This window comes from Lepidochelys kempii, chromosome 6, assembly GCF_965140285.1.
Source record: "Lepidochelys kempii isolate rLepKem1 chromosome 6, rLepKem1.hap1, whole genome shotgun sequence".
In the NCBI taxonomy this organism is placed as follows: Eukaryota; Metazoa; Chordata; order Testudines; family Cheloniidae; genus Lepidochelys; species Lepidochelys kempii.
This window is the reverse complement of record NC_136385.1, coordinates 113,233,047-113,241,991: the sequence shown is the minus strand read 5'-3', so window position 1 is coordinate 113,241,991 and position 8,945 is coordinate 113,233,047. Positions and strand designations below refer to the sequence as shown.

The 8,945-nt window shown below is 45.9% G+C and overlaps 1 long non-coding RNA gene across 3 annotated transcripts in view; it reads left to right on the top strand.

Annotated features, from left to right (window-relative positions):
- LOC140913396 (uncharacterized) overlaps positions 1-8,945 on the top strand; it is a 50,323-nt gene that overhangs the window by 2,061 nt on the left and 39,317 nt on the right. For all 3 annotated transcript variants that reach the window (XR_013635989.1, XR_012159574.2, XR_012159575.1), the window contains exon 2: positions 5,519-5,684. This is a non-coding gene — a long non-coding RNA (uncharacterized LOC140913396). The remainder of the gene's footprint in view (positions 1-5,518; positions 5,685-8,945) is intronic.

Below are 8,945 nucleotides of genomic sequence, written 5' to 3'. Positions count from 1 at the left end.
GCTGCAATCCACACCATCCTCCAGATCATTAATGAAGATATTGAACAAAACCAGTCCCAGGACTAACCCTTGGGGCATTCTGCTTGATACTGGCTGCTAATTAGACATGGAGCCATTGATCACTACCCATTGAGCCCGATGATCTAGCCAGCTTTCTATCCACCTTATAGTCCAGCATCATCCCATTTTAATGGGATGGACCACTGCTAAGGAGGGAGTTTTGGTTTTGATGTCCCATTTGAGCAGACTGCTACTGAAGGGCAACAGGGGCCTCTTCTCAGCCACCAGGAACTCAGCAGAGGGCTGGGAGCAAACTTCAGACCTTCTGGGTGGTGGCCTGTTTGTGGGTTGTTGTTTTTTTATGGTGTATTCTTCTTGTTGAGAGATTTAGATCTGGGAGTAGTTTGTTGTGATTGAGAGGGTTTCCAATGGTGGGATGAAAGGCCAGCAGGGTAAGAAATCATTAAAATGAGATGCCTGTAGGATGGAATTTATGGGCTAGCTTCTGTGGCAGGGATTATGGCTATAGGTGATGGTGCCATCAGAAATGTGGATAGCATGCGGCATGTGGGTGGTTGTCTTGATGTTCCTCTCCATTTGGGCACAGTGACAGTGTGGTTATGGGGAGAAAGACCTAATGACTATAGAAATTAGGAGGATTTTTTTTCTTGTTTTGAGAGGGTTGGCACCGTAAGGTGGGAGGATATTCAGTGTGAGATAGTGAGTGTGGGGTGGGTTGGAAAGGATGTGGTGTGTGTGATAAGGGTTTTGTTGAGATGTCTTTTGGAGCACCCAGATGTATCCCCTTGATGGCCACTGTCAAATGGCCAAGAGAATGGAACAATACTGGGACTATGGAGGCCCAGCATGGGGTGTGGTGTGGGGGCTTGGAGTCCTCAATCCCTGTGGTAGCTGGCAGTGGGAGATCAGATGATAATACATTTGTAAGGAGACTCTAAACCAGGAACAAAAGGTTTAATTTCTGTTCCTTTGGTCTCTCAGGAGGTCTAGTTGTCAAGAGATAAGGATCCTGGTCTTCCGTTCATGATGATTAAGGCTTAGTCAGTGAGAAATAAAATATCAACTTTCTATGGTTTGTTAAAAGGTGAAACACCTGACTGTGCCAGGTGCTGATGGCAGCAAAAAAGGCTGAGTTCCATTTTCTAGGGGTTTCTGTAAAGACTTAACTAACACCAGCTGGAACTCGCATCCAGAATCCTGGGAAACTATATCAAGTCCCAAGGGCACCCTGATGAGCAATACTTCCCCACTTGCAAGCATTGAGTCTGGGGTTTAAAATAAAGAAAACTATATTAAAGGAGGCACCAGGGGGTGGGGGATGATAACAGAATAAACTTGGGAAAACTAGCAATTAATAAATTGAGAAATTATCTGAGGTAAGACTCCCTCCTCCCAGGAGCCCATAACAATCAACCTCAGTGCTCCTGGCGATTTGTCTGGTTGGTGTGCCTTCCCAGCTGTCCACTCTCAGTTAGCTGTCCTGAACAGGAAAAGTTCACAGATCCTGGCAGGCCCAGGCTGCTCTGAAGGCTCTACCACCTGGCCCAGCTGAGATGATTTCAGCTTTAACTGCTGGGTAGGGTGGCCATAATCCTTAGGCTGCTGCTCTGTCTGTGCCTTCAGGCCAAGCTGCCCCAGATCTATCCCAGCCCCTGCTGTTCTGCTCCATCCATTGCCTCCAATTTGCCTTTGCTGCACTGGGTCAGCTATCACCTCAGAGCTGCTGCCCGCCACTACAGCTATTTTGTGCTGCCTGTCGCTTCAAAGCTGCCACTGCCAGTCTGCATCATCCTCTGTCTCCGTTCAGCTCTTTAGAGAGGCATCGGGGCACTGATGGATCCTTAACAGAGTCCTCACCATCAGAGAGGCACTTCCCACAGCTGTCCCTCCCCTGCTGTCTTCTGGCACCCTCACCAAACTGTGCCTGACAGTAGTCCAGTCAGAGTGGCCGCAGTTGCATTTGATGTCGATGTCTTGTCCTCGTATTTCCTGCCAAGGTCAAAAGCATTTTGTTGCCCCCAAACTCAAAATTTAACTGTTTTTTAGCCAAAATGCCCCCAATCCGTCACATAACTAACATGCAAATAAGTCAGACCCATTTAGTCAGTTCCCCTTGCTCTCCCGCAGAAGCTGGCAGAGAACTCCATCCCCAGTGGAGCCCCTGCCTATCTGCCGTTCTTAAGCAGCTCTGGGCCGCTTTTCTCCCATTTCAAAAACAGGTGACAATGACGAGCTCCCTTCCCTCTAAGGCTTCAGGCCACAGGGCTTACCCACTTATTACTGACACCGCTTGGATGCTGCTGCTGGGCCAGTTTTGGCATAGTTGCTGCCATACATCATGAACCAACAGAGGCATCAGCAGAGAGGAGGTGCAGCTGTATTGAGTGCATCCTGCCCGAAGTGTAGGTCTCTCTCCTACAGCTGTGCAAAGGAGGGTTCCATGGAAGTGGGCCCTGGACCATTAGGGGCTCACAAAGGGTCCCTTTTTTACTTCTCGCTTTTTTCTTCCACCATGGGGCCTTAGTCTTCTCTGAAACTTATCTTTTCTCTTCACCTTTATTTATTTTATCCGCATTCCTGAGCTCTGGCTATTAGCTTCACCTAGAATAGTGCCGAGTTTCAGAGAGATATTATGCAAAAAGAAAAGGAGTACTTGTGCCACCTTAAAGACTAACAAATTTATTTGAGCATAAGCTTTCATGAGCTACAGCTCACTTCATCGGATGCATACAGTGGAAAATACAGTGGGGAGATCTTATATACACAGAGAACATGAAACAATGGGTGTTACCATACACACTGTAACAAGAGTGGCACATGATGGCATATATCACATTGGTAGATGCGCAGGTGAACGAGCCTCTTATAGCATAGCTGATGTGATTAGGCCCTATGATGGTGTCCCCTGAATAGATATGTGGACACAATTGGCAACGGGCTTTGTTGCAAGGATAGGTTCCTGGGTTAGTGTTTTTGTTGTGTGATGTGTGGTTGCTGGTGAGTATTTGCTTCAGGTTGGGGGGCTGTCTGTAAGGAAGGACTGGCCTGTCTCCCAAGATCTGTGAGAGTGATGGGTCGTCCTTCAGGATAGGTTGTAGATCCTTGATGATGCATTGGAGACGTTTTAGTTGGGGGCTGAAGGTGATGGCTAGTGGCAATCTGTTATTTTCTTTGTTGGGCCTGTCCTGTAGTAGGTAACTTCTGGGTACTCTTCTGGCTCTGTCCATGTGTTTCTTCACTTCAGCAGGTGGGTACTGTAGTTGTAAGGATGCTTGATAGGGATCTTGTAGGTGTTTGTCTCTGTCTGCGGGGTTGGAGCAAATGCAGTTGTATCAAAGAGCTTGTCTGTAGACAATGGATCGTGTGGTGTGGTCTGGATGAAAGCTGGAGGCATGTAGGTAAGTATAGCGGTCAGTAGGTTTCCGGTATAGGGTGGTGTTTATGTGACCATCGCTTATTAGTACCATAGTGTCCAGGAAGTGGATCTGTTGTGTGGACTGGTCCAGGCTGAGGTTGATGGTGGGATGGAAATTGTTGAAATCGTGGTGGAATTCCTCAAGGGCTTCTTTTCCATGGGTCCAGATGATGAAGATGTCATCAATGTAGCGCAAGTAGAGTAGGGGCATTAGGGGACGAGAGCTGAGGAAGCATTGTTCTAAGTCAGCCATAAAAATATTGGCATACCGTGGGGCCATGCGGGTATCCATAGCAGTGCCGCTGATTTGAAGGTATACATTGTCCCCAAATGTGAAATAGTTATGAGTGAGGACAAAGTCACAAAGTTCAGTCACCAGGTTTGCCATGACATTATTGGGGATACTGTTCCTGACGGTTTATAATCCATCTTTGTGTGGAATGTTGGTGTAGAGGGCTTCTACATCCATTCATACATTCAAAAACCAGTCGGAGAACACTTCAATCTCTTTGGTTACTCGATTACAGACCTAAAAGTGGCAATTCTTCAACAAAAAAATTTCAAAAACAGACTCCAACGAGAGACTGCTGAATTGGAATTAATTTGCAAACTGGATACAATTAACTTAGGCTTGAATAAAGACTGGGAGTGGATGTGTCATTACACAAAGTAAAAAGAAAAGGAGTACTTGTGGCACCTTAGAGACTAACATATTTATTTGAGCATAAGCTTTTGTGAGCTACAGCTCACTTCATCGGATGCATTCAGTGGAAAATACAGTGGGGAGATCTCCCCACTATATTTTCCACTGAGTGCATCCGATGAAGTGAGCTGTAGCTCACGAAAGCTTATGCTCAAATAAATTTGTTAGTCCCTAAGGTGCCATAGGTACTCCTTTTCTTTTTGCGAATACAGACTAACACGGCTGCTACTCTGAAACCTACACAAAACTATTTCCCCATGTTTATTCCACCCCCCCACACACACTGTTCCTCACCCATTCTTGTCAACTGCTGGAAATGGCCCACCTTGATTATCACTACAAAAGGTTCCCCTCTTCCACCACACCCCCCACTCTCCTGCTGGTAATAGCTCACCTGTCCTGATCACTCTTGTTACAGTGTGTATGGTAAGACCCATTGTTTCATGTTCTCTGTGTATATAAAATCTCCCCACTGTATTTTCCACTGTATGCATCCGATGAAGTGAGCTGTAGCTCACGAAAGCTTATGCTCAAATAAATTTGTTAGTCTCTAAGGTGCCACAAGTACTCCTTTTCTTTTTGCGGATACAGACTAACATGGCTGCTACTCTGAAACCAGAGATATTATGAACTTTCACCTGATTTCTCTGAGTTTCACAGAGATATTAGTTCTTTCACACACTGCCGCAGTCATACCAAACCTAGCAATTCATTCGTGAAGGGCTTGGTGGGTGAATTCTTACAGTTAACCATGATTCCTTCCATGAGTACCGACAAGCACAAAAGTGGTGGTCAAAAGCACAAGCTGCAGCAGGCCTGTGTAAAAGATCAGAAAAATGTGAATGGTCTACAAAGTTTCTTGAAATGTGTGAAATACAAGCATGTTCCTGGTGAACAAGCCACAGACAATTCTGCTGTTCGCATTTCTGAGCCTTCCTTATCTCATGAGGACATTGATTTTGGTTTGTCAGGCTTCTTGGGTGTCGGAGTCCCTGACTCCAGCATAGAGCTTGGCATTAAATTGTTTGATCCTAGAGTCTGATTCTGGGATAGAAAGTTGTCTGTTGGTTGCTAGTACTGTTATGGATTTAGACACAAAGTGATCTGATTACTGAAAGCGTGGGGCAGAATTTTGACTTGGACAAGGCAGATACGACTACTTGGCCACAAGTGATGGTTTCTGTTCACTGGTTTTTTTGGTAGAAAACAGTCTTGTTGTTCATTTACAACAAGACATATCTAACGAATGCAGAGGAAGGCAATTATTAAAATTGTGATTCTTTGTCAAAACTCCTAATAGGGAGTTATGCCAGAGATTTTGGTTGATATACGGTTTGACTCCTGCCTTCTTGTTCTGTTTCACTTGTTTGCTTTTCTAGCCAAATTCCTCATCTTCCTTTGTGAACCATAAAAATGGGTTCACTGACTATTTCCAATTTAGCGAGTGAGTATGCCAGCACAAACATTCGAAGGACCACATGGAGGCAGTCCCTCGCTCGATGGAACTTGCAGAACGGTTGGAAAAGGGTTGCACAATTGACAAAGGTATACAAACCTGCTTTCTTTCTCAACAGGGAAGACCTAAAGAGGCATCCTCAAAACTTAGCAAGCACCTACCCTGAGGGTTTAAACTCTGAGAGTATTAAGAATACTGAACTCTTTGCCAGTTTTTGCAAGCATATTTTTAAGGATGACTTAAAAACAAAGGTGCCCATTGATCGCCTTGGCTACATTCACAAAAGCTCTTTAGATGCGAGTTTCCCTAACATAAAAACAGCACTGCATATTTTTTGCTGTCTTCCTGTAACCGTGGCTGCTAATGAAAGGAATTTCACCAAGCTAAAATTAATCAAGACCTATCTAAGAATGTCCATGGGGCAGTGTGAAGGGGCATATGCTCACTCAGAGAGGAGACTATCAAGCTTTTCTGGGCTTGTTCACCACTACCAGGGTGCACCAGTAAGGCTTGGTTTGCCTGGAAAGGAGGGGGGAAGACACTTTAAAGGGAAAACCTGTCACAGGAAGGAGTGGTGAACAGGAAAAAGACTACCGTACCTCAGAGACTGTCAGATCAGCCAAGAGGGAGACAGTAGCAGGCTTCATAGCCACTGAAACTGCATGGACCAGCTATAAAACCAGTCGGAGTGGTCTTTGGTCACTTGATTACAGGCCTAAAAGTTGCAATTCTTCAACAACAAAACTTCAAAACCAGACTCCAACGAGAGACTGCTGAATTGGAATTAATTTGCAAACTGAATACAATTAACTTAGGCTTGAATAAAGACTAGGAGTGGATGGGTCATTGCACAAAGTAAAACTATTTTACCATGTTTATCCCCCCACCCCGTTCCTCAGACATTCTTGTCAACTGCAGGAAATGGCCCACCTTGATTATCACTATAAAAGGTTTCCACCACTGCCCCACCCCGGCTTTTCTGCTGGTAATAGCTCAGCTTAAGTGATCATTCTCGTTACACTGTGTATGGTAACACCCATTGTTTCATGTTCTCTATGTATATACATCTCCCCACTGTATTTTCCACTGAATGCATCTGATGAAGTGAGCTGTAGCTCATGAAAGCTTATGCTCAAATAAATTTGTTAGGCTCTAAGGTGCCTCAAGTACTCCTTTTCTTTTTGCGAATACAGACTAACACGGCTGCTACTCTGAAACCTATAAAACAGGGTATCCCACGAGGAGGACGGCTGGGGATAGACCCTAATTAAATAAAAGAAAAGGAGTACTTGTGGCACCTTAGAGACTAACCAATTTATTTGAGCATGAGCTTTCGTGAGCTACAGCTCACTTCATCGGATGCATACCGTGGAAACTGCAGAAGACATTATATACACACAGAGACCATGAAACAATACCTCCTCCCACCCCACTGTCCTGCTGGTAATAGCTTATCTAAAGTGATCATTAAGTTGGGCCATTTCCAGCACAAATCCAGGTTTTCTCACCCTCCGCCCCCACACACACACACACTCACTCTCCTGCTGGTAATAGCCCATCCAAAGTGACCACTCTCTTCACAATGTGTATGATAGTAAAGGTGGGCCATTTCCTGCATAAATCCAGGTTCTCTCACTCCCTCACCCCCCTCCAAAAACCACACACACAAACTCACTCTCCTGCTGGTAATAGCTTATCCAAAGTGACCACTCTCCCTACAATGTGCATGATAATCAAGATGGGCCATTTCCAGCACAAATCCAGGTTTTCTCACCCCCCCCCTACACACAAACTCACTCTCCTGCTGGTAATAGCTTGGTTAGTCTCTAAGGTGCCACAAGTACTCCTTTTCTTTTTGCGAATACAGACTAACACGGCTGTTACTCTGAAACCTAATTAAATACACTATCAGCTGATAAGCCAATCCCAAAAGACCGCCTAAGAGACAGACCACCTTTGCCTTTCTTTTCTTTTACTCTGATTCCCCTCCCTCTCAATGGAAAGAGAGAGAAAAGGACCAGTCTTTGGTTTGTTTGGAGAACCCCTTGTGTATTACAGACAGAGGAAGGACATTATGAACAACTTGGATAGGGGTTTGCTGGAGACTCAGGAGAGCCCCAAGCCCCCACAGGCAGGAAAAGTTAAGTGATGTGGCCATGGGTGGTGGGTGAAACTTCCCCTGGGGGAGGCAAGCACCTTGTCCTGCCTCTTCCATCCACAGCCCCACCCACACTCCACCCCTGCTCTGCCCCAGGCCCCACCACTGACTCGCCACTCATCTCTTCACCCTCCCTGAGATTCCCTCCTCCCCTCCCCACCTCCTCCCCCACCCGCTTGCTGACCTCACAACTCCCCTCCCTACCAGACCCTTTCCCCAACCGCCATGAGACCCCACCACCACCACCTGCTGTGCAGCTGGCTCAACGCTCACCTCCTCACCCTGCTGCTGCACCCCCCCATGACACCCTCTCCCCTTTTCACCTTAAAGCACTAATAACATTCCCCAAGGGAACTGAACAGACAAGAGGTGTAGCTCAGTTGCCAGAAAGAGTCTCCTCTGCGTGGCAGGGAGTTCCGTGTGTGCTGTATAGAGAGACCTGAAGCCTAATCTCTCCTTTGGAAAAAGTGCTTGCCATTGACAGCCTGCATTAAGTTTAATCACCTTTCTTACACAGAATTCCCTACCAGACTCATTTACTTACACTGGGTTTTATAATACAGCAGGGCCAGGGAGTAGTGGGAGAGTGCTAGATATATAAACTCAAGGCTAATTAAGGTGTGGTTCCCTGGAGACTACGGAAGGTGGCTGCAGGTTAATTGGAGCGCCTGCAGTCAATTAAGGCCCTGTTAGGAATCTAATAAAAACCCCTGCATCAGGCAGGTAGAGGAGAACTGAGGATTGGGACTTACCTTTATGGTGTGTTATGAGATTTAGAAGACCTGAGAATTGGAGTAAGGGAGACCTTACCCCCCAGTATCTAAGGACTGAGGGTAAGAAACCCACAGGGGTTGAGAGGGGCTGGGACTCAGAGCAAGAAGCAAACTTGGACCCCTCCCCCACTTCCCTTCTCTACCACCTGATTTCTACCCTACTATCAACCTCAGTGTGGACTGGTCCACACAATAGGTCCACTTCCTAGATACTTCTGTGTGTATATATATATCTTTCTACTGTATTTTCCACTGCATGCATCCGATGGAGTGGGTTTTAGCCCATGAAAGCTTATGCTCAAATAAATTTGTTAGTCTCTAAGGTGCCACAAGTACTCATCGTTCTTTTTGCTGATACAGACTGACGCGGTTGCCACTCTGAAACCTGTCAATGTGTAAAGTTACTCAAGGATCCCCTC